Source organism: Monodelphis domestica, chromosome 4 (genome assembly GCF_027887165.1).
Source record: "Monodelphis domestica isolate mMonDom1 chromosome 4, mMonDom1.pri, whole genome shotgun sequence".
Taxonomy (NCBI): domain Eukaryota; kingdom Metazoa; phylum Chordata; class Mammalia; order Didelphimorphia; family Didelphidae; genus Monodelphis; species Monodelphis domestica.
This window is the reverse complement of record NC_077230.1, coordinates 250666488-250694461: the sequence shown is the minus strand read 5'-3', so window position 1 is coordinate 250694461 and position 27974 is coordinate 250666488. Positions and strand designations below refer to the sequence as shown.

Below are 27974 nucleotides of genomic sequence, written 5' to 3'. Positions count from 1 at the left end.
GGTTTTTCAATACCTAATAAATAAAAAATGTTTGGGACACTTTTTTCCTGATGAGTTTTTTTTTAAACAAGTTCCATCATTGATATAGGGAGCTCCCACTACTCTTTTAAAATGTATATTGAAAACTGCTCTTAAATTATGTATATATATAATACATATATATACACACATGCACACACATATTTCCATATTCTGAGATTGTCATCTGTGGCACTGAGAAATTAAATTACTTATGCAGATCAAACAATCAGTAGGCATCACGGTTAGGAATTTAATTGAGGTTTATCTTACTCTAGCACTGGTTCTCTATCCAGTGTAAATCTTGAAATTTCTCAGACTTGTGAATGTTAAAAATTTCCACATTGAGGAATCCTCCATTGGAACAAATTCCCTACTGAAAACATTCCCCATTTTGATGTGAGAACTCACCAGGATCAGAAATGGGAGGACCTCTACTCCACCCGTACTTAAGACTGCTTTAGGGGAGAAAAATCCTTGCTAAACAATGAAAGTACTTCCACCCATGCTTATGATGAGGCAGGGAGTTTTTTGAGCCATGCCTGTTTTCAGAATTGATACAATGGGATGCTAGGTACCTATAAAGGTCGGGCAGGTTTTCTCTTGATGGGATTAGTCGACTCAGCTGTGTTTTCTCTGGTTCAGACTCACTGAGGGGATTAGTCGACTTAAGTGGAATTCAGATGGGCTGTCTTTTAGAAAACATCTACGGTGATTGGTAGATGGAAGAACTTAGGGGAGGTGACATAGGGAAAAAACCCCTATATAAGAAAAGTAATCTCTTGAGCAAGGGATCCTTGGAGATAGATCCCTTTGGAGGAGGCCCTTTGAAGATCTCTTGAAAAGAAGTCCCTTGGGAGGCTGACTCTGGCTGGAACTCCCTCTGGGGAGACTCTATTCTTAAGACAAATCTTGTGGTGAGTGATATCTGACTGGTTTTTCTCTTAAGGCTTAGGCCTAGGTTGGCCAGGCCTGCCCTGGGCTGACCTATTTTTTTCTCATTAATTCCTTTTCTCTCTCCTCCTTTTCTTTAATTCCTCATTGTATTATCAATTAAATCCTCTATAAAACCCAGTTGACTTAGGCATATTCATAATTTGGGAATATATTCCCTGGCGACCACCTTATATTTGATTTAAAAACCAAGACGCTGTAGTGAAACATATTTTCTGTGGTCAAATTTACTCACCCTCTCTTATATCTATCACATTTTTTATCTTCCACCATTTTAACTCACTACAGTTTACAACCTCAACCATTTTAAATCTTACAGTTATGGCTCCCACTCTTTTAACTGCCACAATTTAAGGCCTTCAACAATTTTAATTATAACACCATTATGCCAAAACTTCTTCCTAAAAATGATCGATCTTATGCATTCATTTTCCAAACTTTGAAATAATTTTGCAATTTTAGCATAAATTCAATATAGTAATAATAAAGATTTCCTACTCCACTTCAAATTCCTTGATCCTTATGATTTAATCAAATGCTTTTTCTGTGATTACATGTATATACACATATATATGTACATTTATAAAATGTTCTTTTATTAGGGATATGTTATTTTCTCATAGGAAATTAACTATTTCCTTTAAATTATAATGTTTTCTAGAATATGATATGTGGTATGTTCTAATAATTTTAATTTGTTTTTCTTTATTTTATATTAATGTTTATGTTAATTTCATTTCCACCTTTTTATCAGGTTTAAGCTTATAATTTTGGCATTTAATAAAATGGACTTTCATCTATTTGACCAAAAGTTGCCTCCAGATATCTAACAAATCATTAACATCCCATTTACATTATAATTTATTACCCACAGTATAAATAAAGAATGAACCATGGGTAAAACAACACTGAACAATCTGAACTGTAGGTGAAGTGAGATCAGTTCCCTGAAAATAACAGAGCAACAACTATCCAAACAAACAATCCAGTCCTTAGTAACTAACCAAGATAAAAAACATTCCTGAAAATCCTTTACTCTCCCTCTTTCCTTCCTTATCTCCTTTTCCTTACCTAACCTTACCACATCTCTTCATCCCCTCCTTACCTTATTTTCAATACCTAATAAATAAAAAATATTGTTTGGGGCACTTTTTTTCCTCATGAGAACAAAAAGTTCCATCATTGATATAGGGAGCTCCCACTACTCTTTTTAAATGCATATTGAAAACTGCTCTTAAGTTATGTATATACATAATATATATATTATGTATCTCACTTGTTTATTATATGAGCTAGCTAACTGTCTACAGCCACTCTATTACTATATTCTCATAATAAAACTTGTTTCCTTGCAATGGAATCAGTTTGAGCTACCAGTCAATTCTCTGGATGAGACCCCAATCAGCCTTGCCCACATCAATTTAATTTATCTACATCCAAGTCTCACATCTCCAACTATCTATTGGGTACCATCAACTGGATGTTCTATATAAATATTATTTTCAAAACTGAACTTATCTTTCCCAAATATTCTTCCCTCTTCTTAGTTTCCATATTGCTATTAAGGGCACTACCATAACCCAACACTCATATTTGTAACAAAGCTGTCATCCTTGAATCTTCATGAACATTTAATTGCTCATATACAATACATAGCCAAGTACTATTGAGTCTATCTTACTAAAATCTCTTATACATGTTCTTTCTTCCATCTGACACTGACACTACCTAGGGAAAGGTTCATGTCATCTCCTACCTGCCAACTGGTCTCCTTTCCTCAAGTCTCTCTATATTCTGGTCCATTCTCCACTCAGCTATCAAATTGATTTTCCTAAATGAAGTACAGGTCTGCTTATGTCAACATCTTATTCAATAAATTCTAGTGGTTCCCTATCATCTAAGATAAAATCTAAAATTCTGTATTTAGCTTTTAAAATCCTTTATACTGTGACTTTTTTCTAACTCCCCAGGTTCTTACATTTCCTTCCCCTCCACATACTCAGAGTTCCAGTGACATTAGTATCTTCTTTTTTCATGTTCCATTACATATATTTACCACAAAATGTTTTGCTTTTGTTGAAACAATAAACATCTACTTATTTTCACTTCTCTAATATTACAAAAGTGCCCACATAATTCCTTTATCTCCATGGGGGGATTTTTTGCATTTGGCCTCTTGAATGATATACTTAACACAGGCATATCAAGTCAAAGTTATAGGTATTACCTTTCTTGATATAATTCTAAATTGCATTTAAGGCAATTTAGAGCAACTAAATGCCACATCAACATTGCACCAGTTTTCATTTATTTATGCAGAACATCTGAAATTAAATTTCCTTATCTTTTGCCATTTTAATCAATTTATTGAAAAGTGAAATCTCATAGGTGTTTTGATAGGCACTATCCTATTTACCAATGATTGGGTAAAATTTTTGTATGATGTATGTTTTATTATTATTTTATATAGAGAAATAATTTTAATAATATCTTTTGACATTTTTTCAATTCATGTTCTCTCCCTCCCTCTCACCTTGCCTTCCTCTTGAAGATAACAGGTAATATGAAATAGATTTTTTCGTGCTGCCATGAAACATATAATTCCACTTTCATAATGTTGTGAAAAAAGATACACATCACCTATACAAAAGAAAAAATCATGGGGGAAATGAAGTGAATATTATGGTTCAATCTGCATTTGTGCACTCCATTATTTCCTGCCATGGTTTTGGATAGCCTTTTTCATCATGATTCCCTTAAAGTTGTCCTAGATCCTCACATTGCTGAAAATAGTTATCATTCACATTTGATAATCATATGTCATTGCTGTTCTTGTGTACAATGTTTTCCTGGTTCTGCTCACTTCACTTTGCATCACTTCATACAAGTCACCTCAATATTTGTGTGTGTGTGTGTGTGTGTATGTGTGTGAGATCACGTTGATTGTCATTTCTTATGGCACAATAGTATTCCATTAAAATGAGATACCACAAATTGTTCAGCTATTTCTTAACTCATTCAAATGCCTTTAGTTTCCATCTCTTTGCCACCACAAAAATTTTACTATTAAGTATGCTTTTTCTTTTGTATGAGTTGATCTTTTCTCCCTATTTTGATCTCTATGGGAAACAGACCTAAAGTAGTATTAGTGGGTCAAAAGATATGGGCACTTTTATGGTCCATTGAGTGTGGTTCCAAATTATTCTTCAGAATGACTAGATCAATTCCCAGCTGCACCAATAGTGTATTACTGTATTAGTGTCCCATTTTTTCCACATTCTCTCCAACATTCGTCTTTTACATTTTTTTGTTATGGTAATCAGTCTCACTGTTGGTTTAATTCATATTTTTTTAATTAATAGTAATTTGGAGAAATTTTACATATTATTTAATATAGTTTCAGTTTCTTCATCTGGGAATCAAATTTTTCTTTCTTTCCCTCTCTTTCTCCAACATTCCCCTTCCTTTTCATTTCATCCAGGACCTTGTGTTTGCTTTGCTTAGCAATGTGTGTGGAACCCAACTTAAAACACCTAAATCCTTTGTGATTGTACATTACTTGCCCAAACTGCATTGACAGAGGGTTTCCTCATTAAGAGTTCATTATGCTTATGAAGTCACAGGAATGGTAAAAAAAATTAAATGTACAAGAAAATCTATTTGTCATTGGGTATGATACAAAGGTAGACAGAAGGACCATGTTCTTAAAGATGTAACAAACAAGAGTTGTACAATCACCCTCTTCTTTAGAAATTAATTTATATTTGGAGCTTTAGGAGGCATAGAAATACTATTCATCTAAGTGTCACTTAGCCCTGATGCTCACTGTTCCTGTGATGACTACTTTAGTGATGATGAACCCAAAGGAAGAAAAAAATTATCATCTTTTAAAAATTGTTATATTCACATGTATGTTTTAAAAATTATAATTAAAATCCTACTCCATATCCAGCAATTATGCTAAGAAATGGAGTGGACACACAAAAAGAGAGAAAACAATATCATTTCCTGGTAGTAATATTTGAAAATTAAGGTAGTTTAATATTAAAAAATAAAAAGTAAAATGAAGAAGGGAGTTTATAACCAAGAAGTTTCAGGTAGTATATAATGGAAAGGTGCTTTTTGGCATTTGAAACTGGAAGAGGAAATATCAGTGAGTTCTGAATTAGTTAGGAAAGATGTCTTATAGAATGTTGAACTTTATATTTAAGGGAATCACATTTGACCTGAGCATTTCAGGGTTTGGAGAAAAGTATGAGCAAGTGTGTGGAAGTAGAAATGAATCTATAGACAGGAAGACATATGGAGAAGTTTGAAAAAAAATTCTGCTTTTGGTGGGTCTTTCTGGAGAAATCAAGTATTTTAGGACTGCATAGCATGTTACTTTCTAGATAAAAAAGAGAATAGTATTATTAGTTGTAACAGAGCCATGCCATTTCCCAAAGGAAGCCCCTACCTTGGATCTCCAAATGCAAGTATAAAAATAATATCATCCATATTTGAGAAGATGGTTTGTATTATGGTTATAATATACCAAAACTTGCATTTCCCTCAGATTAGTTGAGGGATGGGAAGTGGAAAACAGCTACCCAAGAAGGAAAGAGGACCTTTAAGTCCTCACAGCCATCATTAAGGGAAGAAATGATTTAGAGGGGAAAAAAAATCTTCAACACCACAATCATCACTTCTGACCAACTGCCACCAAAAGAAAGAGGGATAGGAATCCTAAAAATAGCAATTTCCCCCAATCCACCATTACTGTTTCTAGTCCATTCCTGACAGCTGTAATTCAGAGAAGCAACTACTGTGGAAAAAGGGCTAGTCATCCACAATAGCCATCAGCACATACAGGGCAATCAAGTCATCTTAGATGAAATAGTAAGAGATCTTCTGGAAAAGAAAGGGGACAGCATGTGCCAGGAAAGTGAACTGTGCCTGACATCCATCTCTCTCAGACCCGATGAGGACAGCCTATGATGCTCAATTCAAGAACTTTGGAAATAATGATAGTAAATAATAACATTAAAGAAGAAACAGTTATTTCTGCTTTGATTCATCATCATAAGGACCATGGGACTTTTCCATTTCATTTACTGAAACTCCTTGAGTCTCAAATACCTGACACACCTTAAAGTAGCCAGAGCACTCTTTATCAGCTCTCCAAGAAATATTATCTGAAAGTAAAATGGGTATTAAGATTTGGGGATCTGATTTTTGTTTTAGGACATAACTAAGAAGTGAAAGTTTGGAACTATTTATGTCTAGGTCAAATGAGCAATATAAACAATTCACCTTAACTTTACTAATTTTATTATCAATAAACTATATTCCTAAGTCAGACTGGTATTTCACATAAGAAGCTACCATAGCAGATAGAGGTTATGTAAGTCTATATTGCAAAGTAACACTACATTTAGGGTTACAGAGGACAGTCCTATGCAAAGACCATGGCACTCCAGAATGAAAAATAGATTTTGTTTTGTTTCTGTTTTTTGGAAGAGAAGTGAAATTGACTGAGCATTGTAGTGTGAAAGGCTATGTATAGTGAATAGATTTTTTTCATAAACACTTTCAGAGGTAATGGGAGATATATTTCTTTGTCTTTCTTCTTTTTGGAAGTGTGGGAGAGGAAAGTAGATAACAGCTCATTAGCTGGAATTTCAATAGGAGACCCTCAAATTCATCTACAAGAAAGAGACTCCCTGATTAGCTAAAGATAAACTTGGAATTCTGAAAGAGATAAGAAGTTTGATCTAGAAAACTGACAGGAGCAAATTGCAAATTTACTTGGGGTGATATAGAGAAGTAGATGGTCCTCCCTAGGGAAAACATAAGGAAGTAAGATATCTCCAGTCCCAAATATCTGTGAGGAAATCTAGTTAAATAATACATTTAAAAGTTCAGTTATTAATTAACTTGAAACTAAGAATGTCAAACATCAACTTTATATGCCTGCAACTGGAGGGACACATAGTAGTAATAATAATGATGATGAACATTTATCTAATCATTTAAAGTTTGCAAAGCACTTTCCATAATTCTGTCCTTTAAGTATCATAACAAAATTCTGAAATGGCTTCTATTATTCCCATTTTATAGATGAGAAAACTGAGACTGATATGTTAAATGATTTTGAATTCTAGTGTTCCTGATTCCAAAAATAACACCTAGGATAGAATGACAACTGGTTTTCCTCCCTCCCCCCAAAATTATTTTTTAACATAGAATGCCTTGGCTAAGGTAGATAGATTCCCTATATTTAGAATCACTTCCCTCACCACTCCATTGCCAATATTCAATGTTAATGATTTACATAGCAAAGTAGAAAAGTCTTGGAAACAGGAAGGGGTGGGTTCCTATATAACTTCTAACATTGTAAATGAGAAATTCCCTACTCCCATATGATTTTAATATTTGATTCAATAATGAGTTTACTATATCCTTTCTTAGATTAGAATAGGTTTCTATGCTATCATTCATATGATGTTGACTAGGCAGAGTAAGGCACAAGCAGGAACTGATGTGCTATCACCCATGTGATAGAAATAAGCTGCAGGAAACTACATGTATGAAAGCAAGCTGAGTGAAATAAGGCATGCATGCCTTGCACTAGCACAATGAAGGAAATCCTGGTTATCACCTATGGAAGGATTCTAATACCCAATGAAGAGTGACCATGCCTATATCAGCATTTTGTTCATATTCTGCTAAGCTAGAATTTTATTTTAGACCTCAGGGTTAGGACAATCCTTTCCAATTGAATAGTCCTTTCCATTGAAGTCCTGTACCAGAGATGTGTATATAAGGCAGCTAATCTCAGGGCTCTATGTCTTTGTGTGTCAGACCTGAGACTAGCCTTATTGTAAGACTGGATCTCTGTCTCAGTAAACCTATTTCTTTTTGGCTTGGAGATTTGGTTTTTTGTGACACATATACTGACTGGGTTATTCTAATCAAGTCACCACTTCTAAGTGCACATCTAGACAAGTAAATTTCAGAGAAGCTACTGATCTAAGTAGAGAGAACATCCTCACCCAGGACTACCCTAACAAACAAAATCATACGTCCAGCCTCAATTCCGGTACCATTCTCTATCTTTTCAAAGATCTATTTTGTTTAGTATGAAGGTATTGTCAAAGTAATTGAACACTGTTCAAAGCATTGCAGGGCAAAGTACTAAATGATAGAGGCAGAGAACAGGGTTCCTAAGCCTGAAAATCTGATGAATATATGTGTAATATATATAAAATGTGTACATGTGTGTATTATATTCACATAGGTATATATATGTGCATATATGGGTGTATATATTGTGGGAAAGGAATTCATCTCCCTTTGTTTTAATTTAAATCAATCAGGAACTTGGAATTACCCTCCCTTTGTTTTCTTTAATATAATCAATCAGTGTGTACCATTGAGATATACAAGTACAGACACACCCACAGAGAAAGAAAATTGAAACCAAAGAGACAGGAAATTGATCACACAAGCACTGCCCCCTAGGCATCGTAATTAAAAATTAAATTAAGAAACTATGATTGGTTCCTGAGATGTGACATGGGAGAACTTGTGGGTGGAGAAAAGTGATTTATAATGTGAGACCCAGAAGAAAGTAATTCATATAGATTCCCCTTCAGATTCTGGTGGAGACTCTGATTCTGACTTGGACTTGAACTCAAGAAGACTCCAGTGTTGTTGACTCTTGCTGAAGACAGACCCTTGCTCTGGTAACTCTTGTTGAAGATACTTTTTCAGACTTCTGGCTGGAGACTAGAATCTGAAGGTTCACACTCTCTCGCTCTTCTGATTGGAGATTGGACTCTTGTTGGGGGTTGGCGGGGAGGGCAAGCTTTATTTCCTCAGATCAGCAATTAGATATTTAGTTAAACTGCTCCCTATCTGCTTCCTTCATTTCCCTCTCTTTACTATCTCTACTTTGCTCTAATAAAGCTACTAAAGCAACTAACAGCCTTATAATTTGAATTTGAATTTTTACAATTTGGTAACCTTTAAAAATTATTACAATTTACATAAACTTTACTATTTATGTGTGTATATGTGCATACATTTATAAATATATTCATGTTATATACACATATACTGTCATTTTATTATATATGCATATAAGCTACTCTATTAGCTTTGACAAGAATACCTCAAATAGGGTCATGAAGAGATGGAGATGACTGAACAACAAAAAAAGATACGTGGACATGTATTGATTATAGTATCATGAACTATCTAGATCATATATAATATACAGAGAAAATGTATAAATGTATATGTATATACATGTTTATGTATAGACTATTAGTGTAATATTTTGTATGTGTAGACTTTATTCTAAATAATGTATATGTATATTGTACCTATGTGCACATGAAAACTGTTTTAAGTGCACATATATTTTAATGCATATCAATGTGTACATTTTCATGTTTAAATATACAAGGACATATTTATATTTAATTTCAGTTAATATAATTTGAATATTACTTAAAATGTTCCAAATTATTTTTGCATTATTATGTTAGGAACAACTCAGCATGATGTAAAGGAGATCCAATCTGGCCTTAGAATCAAGACCTGAATTTATTTATGACTCTGATACCTCATAGCTGTGTGACCCTACCCAAGTCATTTAACCTCTCATTTCTCTAAAACTATGAATTTCAGTGAAGGTGCTGCTTGGCATTTGTAGATGGAGTTTTATCATTTATTTTGAGCTGAATGGAACTTAACAGTAATTGAACCTTATACCTATATATATACCTAACACATGAAGAATATAAAGCCAAGTAGTTAAAATATTGTTTGGTATTCAAATCAAGATTGTCTGATCCCAAACCTAGCAGCCATTCCATTATGTATCATTTATTCCCATCTTTTTTCTTATTCAAATAGAAAGTAGGTTAGGCAATGTTTCCTGATTTTCTATTCCTTTCCAATCTCATAAAGACCCTAGAACAAAGCTATGCATATAGCAAGAAGTAAAAAAAAAAAGTTTAATTTCAGAATTTAATGTAGAATTTTAAAAAAATCTTTAAATAGAAATTGTAATAGATTTCCCAATAGTATAATCCACCTTGTGTGGGTATCACTTTACCATGGTAAAGCACTATGCGTATGCTTTCAGAAAATGAAATAGAATAAGTAAGCTGAAAGGAAACTCCTACTGATTGAAATAGAGGAAGGTAAACTGTGGGGAACTGTTTCTAATTGAATGTAAACTGAGGGGAAACTGTTTATCCTGCAATGACTGCTCTGTTCTCTGGCTTGTGACTAGAGAGGGCTGCTACAAGAACCTGAGGCTGCTTATTTGTAATAGAGATGAGAATGAGAAATGAGAAATGCTAAGGAATGCCACACAGGGATACTGGTACACAGGGATGCTGCCACAGAGGGAACTACTCTGGATAGATACTGGGGAAACTCTGGTTTTTGCCTACTGATCCCTACTGATGGCTGATGGATCAATCTATTTCCTAATGTCCTCCCCCCTTCACTCTCTCCCTTTTCCAACCCTCTCCACCCAGTTCTTCTTGAAGCCCTTGGCTCCTTCCCTCCCCACTTGAGTAAACTATAAAGATACTCTTTTCTTTCCTTTTCAAGTCAGGAGGTTTATTGGAATAACAGGATGGGAAACTGAGGTAAGAGGGATGAGGATTTCCCTAAACTACAAGGATAATTTTAGGGGGTTTGAGGAAGTATTCCAGTCACAAACTCTGACTCTAAGACAGTTAGGGAGATGGAGGACAACAGCAATTCATAATCTTCTTTCTTCTTCACAAATCAGCCAGGTCTCTCAGCTTAACCCCAGAAAGAAACAAAGTTCAGAATCTCTCTGTTTCTCCTGGCCAGCTCAACTCTCATATAGACCACCAACTCAAAAGCCAAGTTTCTTTTTCTTATCAGCTTCCACTGCTCAGAGCCAGAGAGACAGAGACCAAGTCCCAGAAGCCAAGTTTCTCTTCTCAGTGTCAGCTTCAACTGCTCAGAGCCCAGAGAAACCCCCAAAACTAAGTCAGCCTCACAAAGATCTTTCAGGCAGCTTCAAACCTCCAGGGAGAGAGAGTGACTTCCAGTCAGAGACAAAGTGTTATTAATTTTAAAACTGCTCAGACTCTACTTCAGAAGATTTGGGTTAAGCTATTCTCCATTTTAAACAATGCAGGTACTTGGTCAGGAAGGTATTGAAAACTTTAAAATTACTCCAACCTGCTCAGACAGTGCCTTAGGGGAAGATAGAGTTGTAAACTCCTGATTGAACAATGAACAGTCCCTAACTCATATTTATAGTAAAGCTAGAACCTTAAGCTAGGTCTGTTTTTAGATCTAATACAAAAGAGTCCTAAGTACCTATAAAGGTTAAATTAATCACTAAAACATAAAGCAATTTACAAAAGGCAAGCTTAACAAAAGAGGTGTGAAGTTTTAGTCTAACCAGGAAAGGTGAGAACTAAAGAGTGGTAAGAACTAAGAATGGGCAGCCCTGGGAAAAGGCATCTACTGTGATTGGTAGACGTGAAAATTTAGGGGAAGTGACACAAGAGAACATTTCTTTAAAAGGAAGGGACTTACTGAGTTTGAGTAGTTGGAGTTTGGACTAGTTGGAGTTGCTGGGTCCCTGAACTCAGTTCAGGAGTTGAGGATTTCAGTGGAGGACTGGAGTTTTGCTTTAGGATGATCTTGTGGTGAGTGATTAAAGACTGACTAGTATCTCTTAAGGCTCTACTCTGTCTCTCCCTTTCCTTAAATTCTTCATTTTTATTAATTAAAATCTCCATAAAACCCAGCTGACTTGGGTATTTTCATATTTGGGAATTTTTCCCATTGGGGACCACTTATTTTTTATTTAAATCAAGACACTAAAAATTATCTTTACAGTTTTAGCAATTTACAGTCTCAAAACCCCCATATTCACAGTTACAGTGCCCTTCCCCCTGTCAGCTCAAATTGCCAACAACTGAGAAAATTCCCTGGGAACCCTGATTCTTGCATCTTGGTCCACAAGTCCTGAAAAACCTCTCTCTTTTCATGTCTCTATCACAGAAAATTAGATAAAAATGAAAGACTTGTTGGAATCACTCCTGTTTTATTTATTATTTTTTTAGCAGTGATATCTGCTAACAACTAGACAAAGTTACTACCACATATAAAGTTCATAACACTCACACCTAGCTTTTAAATGAGGGCCAATTTCTGTTAAATGAAGTCATATAGATAGATAAATAGAGAAGAATTTGAAATGTGGCAATGAGATCAGGGAATTCAGAATGCAAGAACAAAACCTATGATGTGGGATTTGAGCAGGTAATGGTATTTCCTCTAGATCCTATAATTAGTAGGATCATAAATCAATGATTCTTCAACATCCAGTTCTTTGAGAGAAATATTAACTCAAATCTGTTAGGTCCTTTTAAAAACTTCACTGAAAGATACTAACTCTAAAATGGTAGCACTATGACTTTGACCTTTGGTTACATACCAGTTAATTAGTATCTCTATGTCTGTCGGTGAGAGTGAAATGGATGGTGGTCTGTAGTCCTTACCTGAATTATAAGGTTTTATTTAACCACTATATTTTATCCCATGTCCTTAAGTAGTTTACTTGTTCTTAAAACATCTTGTATATTCACAAAAGAGATCAAATTTCATCTTATAGATGATAAGGTCAGTGTTTATTATTACCCTTTTCAGTTATAGGTTATATCTACAAGTAATAAATATATAGTGAATTGGTGCTATCTCTTTCAACATTTATCCCTTAAGTTTAAAAAGAGCTACTACCATAAATCCTAGGAAGAGCTAATAATACTGTTCTTCATCTAACCTATTGAAACAGACATGATTTAAACTATGGGTAGCAGTGAAATCTTATTTCAACTCAACTAGTCATTGATTGATAATGCTTTAAAAAAGGAAGTTAGCAAAAGTAGTTAGAGAGTGAGAACTGAAGTCAGGAAGACCTAAGGCCAAATAGTGCCAACATTACTAGTTGCTATGTATCTTTCAAGTCTGTTTTCTTCTTTGTTTGCCTTGCATTACTTATAGATGATGGAGATAATACTGGTTCTTACCTCTCAGAGTTGCAGTGATCAATAATTTAGATAGTACTTAAAAAGCACTTTCTAAATCTTAAAGCATTATGGTAGTAGTCTCTCGGTAACAGAGGATAACGATTGTCTTTGTGCATTTTCATCTATAGGATATAGATGAGTGTGCACAAAGACACTTGTGCGTGAAGGAGATTTAAGTGGAAAAGTATAAATGCTATTATTATTGTCATCATCATCATCATCATCCCTAGGTTTCAGTATTTTTCCTCTAATATGTTTGTGGCTTTCCAAACACTTCCCCCCAATCCTATTCCTTATTTCAAAAATTCCTTTGGCCCAATCTCCTTCACTCATTAAAATCATACTTATTATTTAAGAATCCCCTTAAACAAAGATGTCAAAAATGTGGCACATAATGTAAACCATGTTACAGAGCACAACTCAAACCTTGTTTGAATGCAATTACAAAATATGAATTATGTAAAAATAAAATTAAACATACATAATATTATATTACAGCATTACTCAACTGATGAGTGTGAAAGTCTGGTTATTCTATCTATGTATGTGTGTATATATACATATATACTTATATATATACATATATATATTTCTGTTCTAATTTCTTTTTCTCCCTTGTTATCAACAACCGATTGAGAAAGGAAGAAATATAATATCAATTATATCTGTAATGTTTTGAAAAACACATATCTTGGCATTGACTATTTTTTAATGCAAGAAAAATAAAGGAAAACAAAATATACTTTAATCTGAATGCTGAGACTCAAGATTGTAAATTCTCAATTCAGATTTGGGTTTTATTTTATATCATTATTCTTTTGGAGTCATGATGGGCTACGGTCAGGGTCCAGTCCCACTTGTGACTCCAGGGTTCCTGACAAGTGGCAAACAATCAGTCAAAATAAATAAAATAAAATAAATAACAAATGGAAGACAGCTTAATCATAATAGCCATGGGATTGCTTTGCATCTCAGAGCTCCATCATTCCCAAGCCTGGGATTTATTTTTATACCCATTTTCTTGGCATGCAGGCATACAAAAGCAAAGAGAGATAATTGGAAAAGTGACATATTAACTTTTAACAAATCACTTGATTAACATTCTATATTTTTGTATTGTGATTACAGACAGAATAAATGATTTTGTCACAGGTGGCTTACTAGGGAGTTTAAGTTACTGATTTATGTAATTGAGTCACTGAGGCATATTGAAGTTTAGTGTACCTGTACTGTACCTGTATGCATTGTATGGGCCTCTATGATTGATTTGTGTGCTGGCTTCATGAGAACGTTTTGGGCTTGGCCTGTAGCTGTGGTTTTGCTGGGAATTATGTACCTAAGTAAAAGTTAACCCATGATAGTCTTTTGGGATTAGGTTTGAGGGTCTGATTTTTTGGTGATGTTTTGGGGAATAAGGGTACATGTGTTTTGTTCTTGCATTATTTCCTTTGAGATTGGGGAAATAATAAGACAATTCATAGGTAATGGGCATTGATGAAAGAAGTCATGCAAAGGGGATAGAGTGGGCAGTCACATCTCGCCAAGGACCACTCTGTGGTCTCCTCAGCTATGTAAATCTTGAAATTTCTCAGGCTTGTGAATGTTAAAAATTTCCACATTGAGGAATCCTCCATTGGAACAAATTTCCTACTGGGAAACATTCCCCATTTTGATGTGAGAACTCGCCAGGATCAGAAATGGGAGGACCTCTACTCCACCCGTACTTAAGACTGTTTTAGAGAAAGATCCTTGCTATGGGAGGACCTCTACTCCACCCGTACTTAAGACTGCTTTAGGGGAGAAAACTCCTTGCTAAACAATGAAATTGCTTGGACCCTGTAAACCTTAAAATTTCATAGACTTATGAATGTTGGAAATTTCCACATTGGGAAATTTCATACTTGAAAAATTTCCTACTGATAGTAAGAACTCTATTGGAATGTGAAACTCCTTTGCATGGGAGGATCCTTCTCCTCCCTACTTAAGACTACTTTAGGACAGAAACCTTTTGCTAAACAATGGAAAGGGCTTTGACCTATGCTTAAGCATAGAACAGGAAGTTCTTTGAGTCATGATTGATTTTAGAATTGATACAATATACTTGGAATGACAGAACCAGGTCTTGGAATTTACCATCTCTACCCTACTCAGAGTAGCAGGATTTAGGAAGGGCTGCAGCAAAGATCAAGATTTAATTATTTGAGAATATGACCTTCAACAGACATGTGCAAAGGAAACAGACCTCTGGGCAGTCCTGGGTCAAGCTAGAGCCACCATTGGCACAGGGGAGACATCGACAGTGATTGGTACATGTGAGGACTGAGGGGAGGGAACTTAGATGGTTTGCTTAAAGATAGTGGGGTCTGAGGACAGGAGGGGAGGTTTTGCTCTGGGAGGTTTTGGTCTGAGAGGTTTTGCTCTGAGGGAGGTCAGAGAGCAGAGAGGTCCTGGAGGGGGAGCTCCTGGAGAGGTCTTGAAGGAAGCAGTGGAAGGTGAACTCAGGAGGAGTCAGGAGGAGAATTCTCTGGAAACATTTCTTGAAAGGATGCTCTCTTGAAGGTGGAGCCTGAGGTTGGCATGAGAAGGCTTTACCTAGAGAGATCTTGGGTGAGTGATAAAACCAACTGACTGATTTATCTCTTAGGACTGAGGTCTAGGCCTTATTGGCTTGAGGCCCTTCATTCTTATTCCTTTCATACTTTCTCTCTTTTTCTATTGATTAATCAGTGTATTATAAATTAAATTTCTCTATAAAACCCAGTTGGCTTGGGCATATTCATAAATTGGGAATATATTCCCTGGCGACCATCTTATATTTATATAAACCCAAGACACAGTAGAAAACATATTTCAGTGGTCATAATTGTTATATATTTTCCTTGCTCCCAAACATTTTAATTATCACATTTTATGGCTGCCATTCTCTTATCTACAACTATTTAAAGCTCAAAAACTAATTTAAATCTAACAACCCATGCTTATAATAAGGAAAGGAGTTATTTGAGCCATGCCTGTTTTTTAGAATTGATACAATGAGATGCTAGGTACCTAAAAGGGTCAGGCAAGTTTTCTCTTAATGGGATTAGTTGACTCAGCTGTGTTTTTACTGGTTCAGACTTACTGAGGAGATTAGTCGACATAGCAGCATTTTTTCTGGTTCAGACTTACTGAGGAGATTAGTCGACTTAGCAGGAATTCAGGTGGGCAGTCCTTTGGAAAACGTCTACAGTGATTGGTAGATGTAAAGACTTAGGGGAGGTGACATAGGAGAAAAACCCCTATATAAGAAAAAGCAAAATCTATTGAAAAAATACTATTGAAGGATCTCTGATGAGGATGGATTGGGAAGAATCTCTTGAGAGAGGCTCTGGAGAAGGGAAACTCTTGGAGGACAATCTCTAAGGAGGTCTCGCTGGAGCTCCTCTGAGGGGACTCTGTCCCTCTGGAGGCTCTGGAGAGAGGCCCTTTGGAACAGTCTCTGGCTGGAAGGCTCTTTAAGGAGGACTCTGACTGGAACTCTCTCTGGTGAAGTCAGCTGAGATGGAGCTGGCCTGGTGTCACTAGAATCCTTGTTTAGACAGACCTTGTGGTGAGTGTTAAAAGACTGACTGACTGATCTCTCTCTCTTAAGACTCAGGTCTAGGCCATGTTGGCTTAAGGCCCTTCATACTTATTTCCTTTTTCTCTCTCTCTTTTCTTTAATTCCACATTTGTATGAATTAAAATCTCTATAAAATCCAGTTGACTTTGATTCCCAATTATTTGAATAATTGGGAATATTTCCCTGTGACCACCTTATATTTAAAATAAATATGAAATTATTCACAAAAATGAATAATATGGAAAATTTTTGTGTGATAATACATGTACAACCCAGATTGAATCAACTGGTGAAAGGGAAGGTAGGGAGGTAAGTTTGATCATTTAACTGAAGAAAACTTGTGTGGAAATTTATTATTATATGTAATTGGTAAAAAAATAAATTAAATAAAGTAGAAAAAATAAAATTAATCAAAAAAAACTCTAGAATATTTTAACAAATTCAAGAGCTCCCTAGTCAAGGAGAAAATACTTTAAGCACTCAGAAAGAAACCATTAAAATATCATGATCCACAGTCAGGATCGTACAAGAGTTACCAGCTATTTCAATGAAGTTTCAAAGTATAATTTGAAGTATGATATTGCAGAATGTAAAAGAGCTTGGATTAAAACCAAAAGCATCCTTCAAAGAAAACACTGATACTTTTTTTCCAATGGAATGGATTTTGAATGAAATTGAGAACTTTAAAGCTTTAATGATTTAAAACAAAGAACGAACAGAATAGAAAATTTAACTTTCAAATACAAGATGCAAGGGAAACCAACCAAACAAAGCCAGTGCAATCAAAATTAGAATGAATTATAAAGCTGGGGAGAAAAATACAGTAAGTAAAAAGAAAGGGAAATCTTAGAAGACTCAATAAGGTTATACTGTTTATTTCCCACCTAGAAAGATAATACATGTAACTACTAAAACTTTGTCATTATTAAGATAGTTAGAAGGATCTACATGCACAGAGGGAATGGATAAGAGCCTTTTATAATCTCTTTAAAAAACAAAAGTTTGAGAAAGAGAGATTAACTAAGAGAAGAGGGAATGGAGACTAAAAGGGGGGTGGGATATCTCATATGAATGAGGCTCATATGAGTTTTTTAAAATAGAGGAGAAAATGGATTTGGGGAGCAGTGGGCACACTTGAATCATGCTTTCATTTCAAGTAATTAAAAAAGGGGACATAAGGTTTGCAAAACATAAAAATGACCTAGGTAAGCATCATAGTCACAGGAGATAGACTTTCAAAAGGCTCAGAGGCAGGAATTGGAATGATATGAAATGAAAACATTTAAATGAGCCCCATTGGTTAGAATGATAAGCACATGAAATGAGTTAGGTACAACCTGTCTAGAAAGACAGAGTGAAGGTATATCATGAGTGATTTTTAAATAATTAGTTTCTATTTCATCATAGAGACAATAAAGATCCACAGAAGTTTTTTGAGCTGGCAAGAGACAAAAAGCACCTCTACTTTTGTGATTACAAATTGCTATCGATTTAAGAGAAAATGAAGAAATAGACTGGATGCAAGGATACTAAGACTATTGGAAAAATCCATATGAAAAGAGATGGATGCTTAGAAGGAATGCCTTGTGAATGATGAGATTTGAGTGTTCTATCAGTAGCTTTAGCTCTTCAGAGAGTATTATGATAGGATTGTGCCAGATTCTATTTTCATGTTCCTTTAACTGTCCATGATACCATGTCCTATATATGACTCTTGGAAAACAAAATTAATTAACATTTTTCATGTCCATCCATATTGATTGATTTAGAACATTTCTTTTCTTCCTCTCTATTAGAATTGTTTGTGTCTTTACCTTCTTCCATCTCCTTTTATATCCCTCAGTTATAATATTGCTCTTCCACCACTTACAAAACTGTCAGATACACAGTAGGTGCTTTAAAAAAATGTTTGTTGCATTGAATTAAAAATGATTAGGATTTCAAATTGGGAAACATATAAAAAGCTACTGGGGAAAAGGAGTGAGGGGATGACTGCTCTTTTCTGCATGTGAGTAGAAAAGACCAGGACCCTGAGACTGAGGCATGTCCACATGATAGAACTTTCTTTATCCTTGAGGTAATCTAGATATACATGTAGGCAGAAACAAAAACAAATTCTTTAAAAAAACTTACTTTCTGTCTTAGAATTGATATTAAGTATTGGTTTCAAGACAGAAGGGTAGTAAAGGCTAGGCAATTGTGGTTAAGTGATTTACCTTGGGTCACATAACTAGAAAGTATCTGAGGCCATATTTGGATCTAGAAAATCCCATCTTCATGCCTGTCCCTTTCTCCACCCAGCAAGCTAGCTGCATCCCCAAATCAAACTCTTAAATTATCCCATTTTCTATTTTGAGGAGGAATGTTGCCTCTCCTTTTTTTTAATAACAGGTGCAACATAATACTTCTTGTTCTTTTATTGTCATCAATTTGTAATTAAGATCTGGGAGGAAAAGTCTGACCTCACTGAAGACTTTAGCAACCATTTTTGCCAGAGGATATACAAGAGAAAACAAATAACTAAAACTTATGAGAATAAGTCATAAATCTTGCACTTCTATTATATTCTCTCTTTGACTTTTGTCAACCTGGGGAATATACACCCATTATCTCATTTGATATCCCTGTTATCCTTGGGAGAAAGGCTATGTCGAAATTCTTTTTTCTTTTTTACAGGTGGACCAACAGAGACTCAAGAATTTTAAGTTTCTCACATGAACACACTGTTATAAGTAAGAGAGGGTTATAGCACAAGAGGATCGTCTGCAGGGGACAGATGCAGAGGATGGAGGCAGGAAACAAACAGGGAAAGAATTCTGAAATGTTGAAAGGAGGGTCAAGCTAAAAACTCAGAAGCAGTTGATCTCTCTGGGGGTTTGCTGACTGCAAGCATCTAGGATGCTTTGCTGCCAAGCTACCTGGTGGATTAACTTTACCTGTCTATCACTATTAAGACCTGTGCTTCCTGAGAAGAAGATCCTTGAACTGAAGCTAGCCTGACTCAACATCCTGTTGCAGCTGTTAGTGAGTGAGATCTGAGTCCATCTGGGCTTGAGATCTTTCCCTGGACACTGCCAAGCTTGCCACAGACCATTACCCTTTAATACTAACTAAAGGTGGGGGATTTAGTGTAAATTACTTAGCACAAGGACTGCAAATTTTAGGTAATTGAGGTGAGGAGTAGAGTAGACCAACAATGCTGCGAAGGCTTTCTCTGAAGAGACATTTAGATTTCTTGGGACTTTAGTTAGAGAAAATTAGTAATAGGGTTACCCTAGTGCCCTTTCAACCTTTCCCTATTTAATTAAAATACTTTCCCAGTTACTGAGTGGTCTGTGTGTTGATCTCAGACCAGGTTCTGCCCTGGTCACTTAACTGTTGACTTTCAACCCACAGTGTAACATCTTGTTACTGGACCAATTCAATCCATTTTATCCCATCCCCAAAACACCATCCTATTACAACACAGTAAGTAGAAGAGACTAGATTTTAATCTAGGTGTTTTGAACTCTAGTCTAGCACTCTTTCCATTGCATTACACTATTTATTTAAAGGCACTCTTGCTCTTGTTCAGGATCATAGGTTTATTTAACAATTCAGTGGTGAAGGTGGCCGATCTGAGGTTCAGTGTTAGCCCCCACCTATGGCACCACTGCTTTCTTTTTCACCATCAATGGTTCATTTTCCTCTCCTTCCCAATAGTTTGAAGAGAAACATGGAAAAAAACTGTGAGTTCTTGGACCTTTCTGAAGGATGTCCTCTCTATTGCATTGGATTTTCTTTGCTAAACATTTTCAGGTTGTGATTGGCTTTGAAGTCATGGTTATTCCCTAAATTCAAACTCATTTCTGAAGTCAGAATCAGCCAGGTGACTGAATAAGAAGGTCGGTTCTTATTAGCTGACATGGAACATGACTGTGAATGAAATTGGCCCCATTATTTTCTAGCAACTATGAATATTGGGTAGGATTCAATAAAATTATCATAATTCAAGACAAGCAAAAGAATATATACCGTGCATAGTGAATAAGAAGGGAATGGCCTTATTTACAGGTGATATATTATCTACAAATAACAAAAAGAATCTAGATACACACAATATGTATACAGAATATAGAGAGCAGTGCCAAGAAAATGATCCTTCCTCAGTCTCTTCAACAGTCTTTTTTAGGCCTACTTCTTTGAGGATTCAAAGTAATTCTAGAAAAAGTCTCAGAAAGATAAATTAACTTACCAGCATATTTCTCCCTTGTTCATCACTCCTGTCTCACTAGTTTTTAATAACGACTTTTCTACTTATTGCCTCTTTTTTTGTCTGTAATTAAGCCTTTCCCATCCTGGAAAGAAAAAAATTAAGGAAGGAAAGAAGGATGAAAAGAAGGAAGGGAGGGAGGGAGGAAGGCACATTTCTTACAAGAATACCACAGGAAAAGCATATGGATTCACATAAATCCAGCTTTATTCTTTTCATTCTCTATTTCAAGAAGAGTGGAGGTGAGAGTTATGTCCCAGCTACTTATTTTACTATCCCAGGCACAAAGCTAGTGTAAGGAAAGTTCTGGCTTCAAAAAGAATCTCCTGCATGTACAGATGTACACACACACACACACACACACACACACACACACACACAAACACACACACACAGAGCACTTCCCTGATCTCCCTTCATTATCAGAAAATTATTTTCTAATATGTACTTTCCTGAACTCACTGTCCACTACTAACAGGAAGGACACCTACAAATCAATCTTGATCATCATATCATAAAAAAACACCCAACTCACAAAGCATAGTCATTTCAACTTGCTGATAATGCAAGAGTGAAAATTAAATTCTTCCTATGGACGGATTTCTGGAAAAAAGAAGAGAGGCCAGTAAAGGATTAGGACAGCTTCCAAAGCATTTCACTGGTTCTTTGCCAAATGAATGAATTCTGGTTCCCTAGTCTTTTTGCTGAATGAAGAGCAAAAGTAGATTTTCTCTTCTCAAAATAAAGTAGGAATATTAGAAATAAATGATAGATACATGCATTTGTGCATGCACACCCACATATAAGCTCACATAAGCATAATTTTGTTTTTGCTCCCTCATCTCATCAGGATCTCATCATTCCCTCATCAGGAAATCAAACAAAACAATTTCTTGAACACTTTCACTGTAAAATAAGTGTTATATTTTTCATAGACTAAAACCTAAAAATGGAAATATTGTAATAGAATAGAATGAGCTGGAAAGGACCTTAGCAATCTTTAAGTTCATCCCATCATCAAATGGGTGAAGAAACTGAGGCTCTAAAAGGTTATTTGTTTAATCAAGGAAACAATTCTTCAAATCTGTTCTTCAGACTCCAAATATAGTTTGTTTTTTCCCCAACAATGTACCACCTACTCTTCCCCATTGCCATCTTCCTTTGCCACCATATACAATCATCTCACCCCAGAAGAACAGAATTCAATAGATTGAGAAAAAAAGAGATCCCCTGCACTATTGCTGAGTATAGACAGAATTATTTCTTTTCTCATTCTCATTTTATTATTCCAGGAAGAAAACACTATAGGGTATTCTATCTAATTTATTTTTAGTAGTGATTAAGGCACCCTTAGAAAATTCTAGTTTTAAAGAACATACTAGCCATTAATTATCCATATTCATATTCTTAGAGAAAGAACTAAAAAAAGTAGATGTAGTCTATAACAACAATAAAAAGAGAGAAGGATACAGGCTAAATACAAGGTTATATTTTCTAACAGTAGAATGAGTTAAGAAGGGCATCTAATAACTCTAAAATATCATTTTTCTCCAATAGAAAATCCTAGGCTTTAAAGGGCTTGCTATTTCATTACACTGAAGCATATAAAAAGTAATAAAGAAATAAAGGAGTAAGTTCCTATTTGAAAGTTAAATTAAAAAAACACTCATTAATCTCAAATTAATGAGTTAGGAACTATAATGCTTTTCAAGATATTATAATAGGAAATAAAGAGTTTATGAGTTGTACATCATTTAAATATTTAATCATTAATTTTTTTATCCTTTTGCTTTATATTTTATACATATATACAAAATAAAAATACTTTAAATATAGCTAAGTCATTTTTCAGTCTTGTCTCACTCACTGCCATTTGGTTTTTTATTTTGGCAAAGATATTAGAGTTGTTTGAGGAAATGCATAAGTGACTTTTCTAGGTTCACATAGCTAGTAAGTGTCTGAGCACAGATTTGAACTCAGCAAGATGAATTTTCCAGAGTCTAGTTCTGGAACTCGATCCTCTATATCACTAATGCATTAGCTATATTTATTTGGATGGGCCTTCTATGCATTGTGTCACCTAAATACCCCAATGAATATCTACAAAATACAAATAAATATATACAAAAAATAAAAACAAAAGAGAAAAATACTAATCAACATCTGAACCACATCTGAGGATAAAAACAATATTTCACCTTCATGTTCTCTAACTTTTATAATGGAGGGAGAAGAAGAGGAATATTCTTTTGACTTTCAGAGGTTTCCATATAAAACGAGAGTGAAAGGAAATGGCTCTTTTTTTTTCTTTACTGCTGATGAGTGCAAAGAAAGGTTAGGAAATTATCATAAAATTGATGTTTAAAGTGAATGGATAGCCCATGAATTATGATTAATAGAGAAATTGTTCTATAATTTCCAGGTTGGAAGGAGTTTACTCACCAAAATGGTAAGCTAAAGATTGGCCCAAGTTTTAGAGAGTTCAAAGAATTTGGTCCCTTCTGATCACTCTGTTCTATTGTGCCCTCTTCAGCAAGAAATCTGTAACTTTTCCAGTAGTTATAGTTAGGCTGTACCAAATTTATTAGATATTCCCTCTTATTTACACCTTGATTTAAGAGTATTTTAGAAGCTTATCCCCACCTTAGAAATGAGTTAAATAACTAAAAACCATTCCAGCTACTCGACCGATCATCTCAAGGAGTATAGGGCAATAATGGTACTCAGAAATAAGGAGTTTTATGGGATATATCCCTTGAAAAAAATATTATCAAAGACAGACTGTTACATATCAGTAAGTAGAGTATTGAGGCTGGGATCAGGAAAAACTGTGTTCACTTTTGATTTAAAACACCATCTTGGGGGCAGTTGGGTACCTCAGTGGACTGAGAGCCAGGTCTAGACACCAGAGGTCCCAGGTTCAAACCTGTCCTCAGACACTCCCTAACTGTGTGTCCCTGGTCAAGTCATTTGACCCCCATTGCCTAGCCCTTACCATTCTTCTGCCTTAGAACCAATACATCATATTGATTCTAAGATGGAAGGTAAGGGTTTAAAAAAATAAAAATTTATAAATTGTAAAAAAAGCACTATCTGTGTGACCTTGTATAAGACTTTTAACCAATGTCTGTCTCAGTTTCCTCACTTCTAAAATGGGGACCAAAGTAACATCTAACTCATAGAGTTATTGTAAAGATAAAAAGAAGGAAGATTTGCATAGGGCTTTATACCATATCTAAAACACAGGCAGAATTTCAATGTTAGTTCCCTTGCCCACAGTAATCAGAGGGGCTCATGTATGGTTATACATCTAGTATTTCCCTGAATCAGGATTTGAACTCAGGTTTTCCTGACTCTGGCTCAAAGAATACTATCTATTGTGGAGAAAGAATAGGTATTTGGATTGCTATAACCAAAGGAAACAAGTTTCTGGGTATTAAGGGAGCTGATTGCTCTCAAAAAGGAAGGAAAAGTCTGCAGGAACTTTGCAGGTGATCCCATCTTAGAGTATGAAGAATTGAGGGAAATCATACAAGGCTTATGAGAGCCCAAAATAAGACTATAAGTAGGTCCTTGGGACATTGTATTTGATTTCAGAATGGAGTTGTACCATTCCACCTATGCTGACTATCAGTTAACAAAATAGATATTAGGTTTCATGTTAAAATGTGGTATATTTGGAGAAAATGTCAGTTTATTTACCTCAGTTTTTAACCTTACCTGAATCAAATTTTTTTTTCTATTCCTTTTATCAAGATTTCATATTTTTGGCAAGTTTTCTGAATCAAAACTTTCAGTATACGTCCAGGGCTATTTTTCCTTAGAATTAAAGTATTTTTCTGTATTTTCTAATTCATATAAATTCAACATATTTTTATCTGTCTTTAAAGTCTTATAAGTCTTTAAAAACCTCATCAAGTAGGCCTGTGAAAATGGCTAGTCCAATCTTTAACCGGTCCTTCATATTTTGTCCTTTTGAAGAGACAGGAAATTTTTCAGCCATGATTTGATAATATATTACACTATTTGGTATATTTTAGATCAAGAAATAATTCTGGGAATGCTAATCATTATTTAATAGAAAAAAAAGCAATACTCCACAAAGGAAAGAACAGAAGACCTTATTAGTCAAGGGACCTATATTTTACTAGTATTTTAAGTAGATAAGTCATTTTCTTCCAAAAGATCTGAGTTTTCTCTTCTTTGCAACAAAAATCTTAACTACAGGAATGCTAGGGGTCCCTGAAGTTATGGAGGTCTGAATTTCTATGATTTTATGGATTCAGTACTGTGGAAAGGAAACAAGACTGACAGTTTGTGGGGGAAGGGCCCAACTGGGAGTGGCAGTTGGGTCTTGTGACTTCCTTCTTGTAGGGTGGGACTTGCGTCCTGGTGTTGGAGGAGAGGGAAGCTTGTTTGATCTCTTAATGGCAATATTGGTATTCCCCCTTAAGCCTCATCTGTATTTTCTTGCTAAACTACATTGTTATTTTTAGGTATGTCTTGTTGTGTGTTAATACCTTTGCATTGAAACTGACTCAAAGAGGGAAAAACAGTCAGATCCATTGGGGAAGAGAATTATATCATACTCTATAGAGAAGTAGAAAGGTTATAAATGGACTGGTGGATAGGGGAACAATACAAGGGAGGGAGAGTTTGGGGGTCATTTAAAAGGCACTATAGCAAGAGGGCAATAAATCAGAGGATAGGGGTTGGGAAAGGGAGTAACATTAGGGAGGGGAAATGGGGGAGATTAACTAAAACTGAAAAGTTGGAGAGAAGGGTAAGAGGGATAAGAGAAAAAGAAGAATTAAAGGAAGAAGTTAAAATGGAAGGGAATACACAGACAATAATCATAACTGTGAATGTGAATGGGATGAACTCTCACATAAAAAGGAAGTGGATAGCAACATGGATTTAAAACCAGAATCCTGCCATATGTTGTCTACAAGAAACACACTTGAGACAGGTAGATACATAGGGTAAAGGTAAGAGGATAGGGCAGAATTTACTGAGACAAAGAAGGCAGAAATAGCAATTATCATCTCAGACAAAGCTAAAGCAAAAGTAGATCTCATCAGTACTCAATTTGTAATATTTATTGGGAAAGGAAATAGGAAGATTGGAAAACAGGGGGATAATGAGAGGTTTGTATTGGGTATGGAGGAGAGAGGGTAGAGAGAGGCTGAGCAGGAGGGATTCAGGGTTGAAAGGAGGAACTTTGTTAGGCCCCTCTCACTAATGGGTAGCCCAGCTCCCTGCATGTAGAGATTGGCGGAGTTTTACCCCAGGGGGCTCACCCAGGATTTGAACCTGGGACCTCTCGCACTCTAAGCGAGAATCATACCCCTAGACCAATGAGCCAGCAGTAGTAACACTAACAGAGACATTATGGTATGCGTCCTTACCAAAGCATGTGAGCGCTCAAGGGGCAGAGCTAATAGCTTTATTAAATGCTTTGCAAATCGGTAAAGATAAACGGGTCAACATTTACACAGATTCCCAGTATGCATTTTCAGTAACTCATGCCACTGCAGAAATTTGGAAACACAGAGGATTTTTGACAAGTGCAAGTAAAGAGATCGCATATGCCAAAGTAATAATGCAACTTCTTGAGGCTATACAACTTCCCAAGGAAGTGGCAATAATCCACTGTAGATCACACACAGGGGCTAATGATCGTGTGTCTTTAGGAAACCATAGAGCTGATATTACAGCAAAATTTGGAGCTAGAGAAGGACCTTTTTATGTATTGAATTTCTCAATAGTTGAACAGGACAATCTCACTGATGCCTATAATGAGCAGGAAATTCAATCATGGATAAAGAACTTGGGAGCAAAACAAATAAGAGGAATATGGTTTTCACAACTAGGCAAGCCCATTCTGCCTAAAAAATTATTTTATCACGTGTGCAAATTGTAATCCAGAAGTACTGTTTGTTGTATCAAGCCCATTTCATGCAATTCTGCTATTCTTGTCTGTAAAGCTGGTATATATTTTATTAATTGACAATCTCCACCTATCATTGCAATGTAAGCAGGTTTACAAGTCCTTCCTTGCCAAATTGCGTGTCCATATAGCATCTCAAATGGAGAGATGTGCAAATCTCCACTGGGTTGTGTTCTAAGATGGGAAAGGGGGACCACCAGGTTGCCTAAGGAGGTGGGGTCACCATATTGATGCCAAACAGTGCGGACACCCAATCGGCATAGCACACAGCAGCCCAGAACTCCTGGGCTCAAGCGATCCTCCAGCCTCAGCCTCCCAAGTAGCTAGGACTACAGGCGTGCGCCACCGTGGCATGTGCTATGCCGATCGGGTGTCCACACTAAGTTCGACATCAATATGGTGACCCCCTGGGAACGGGGGACCACCAGGTTGCCTAAGGGGGGGATGGAGGGGGTAGAGAGGGTATATAGCTTGGTGAGGCAAGGGAGGGAGGTGCCCCCTGCTGAGAGGAAACAGCAGGGGTCCAATAAGGACGGTTTGTCTTTGAATGACTGAAACTGAAGTTCAGTTCCCTCTATGACCAGAAAAGATAGTCCACTTATCTGACTGTGAATTCAAATATTATAAAGTTTAATAATCCAGTTGGAATTGGAGTTTTTCCTTAGCTTCAGAGTATAGGGCCAGGCTCTAGAGGCTGGCGGAGGGTTTGTCCCACTTCTTCTACTCTTGTTGTTCTAATTCAGAATCTTAGCAATAGACAGAAAGCAAACAAGAACAATTCTAACCTTTAGAAGCCTGTGTCTTTGGGCTGAACCAAGAAGAGCATGCCACTCCAGACTGGGCTGAACAAGCTCCCCTCTCCTCCAACACCAGGACGCAAGTCCCACCCAGCAAGAAGGAAGTGCTAGTCACAAGACCCAACTGCCACTCCCAGTTGGGCCCTTCCCCCACAAACTGTCAGTCTTGTTTCCTTTCCACAGTACTTAGTGAGTGACTTATTTATAGTAATATTGCTCATGTCAGAAAGCCAAGACTAAAATTTATCCTTTTGACTGTGCACTATTTATACTGTTTATTAATTTTTCAATTTATACCCTTTGACTTCCATGAGGTAGAGTT

General features: G+C 35.9%; 1 protein-coding gene and 1 non-coding gene across 2 annotated transcripts in view; both read right to left on the bottom strand.

Moving 5' to 3' along the window:
* LOC100032604 (caspase-12-like) overlaps positions 1–27744 on the bottom strand; it is a 48826-nt gene extending 21082 nt beyond the window's left edge. The window contains exon 1 of the mRNA XM_007494907.3: positions 27641–27744. The gene's annotated coding sequence lies outside the window, so the exon portion shown is untranslated. The remainder of the gene's footprint in view (positions 1–27640) is intronic.
* TRNAS-AGA (transfer RNA serine (anticodon AGA)) lies at positions 26198–26269 on the bottom strand. Its single transcript has one exon. It is a non-coding gene; the product is annotated as a tRNA-Ser (tRNA).
* Positions 27745–27974: the final 230 nt, after the last annotated feature.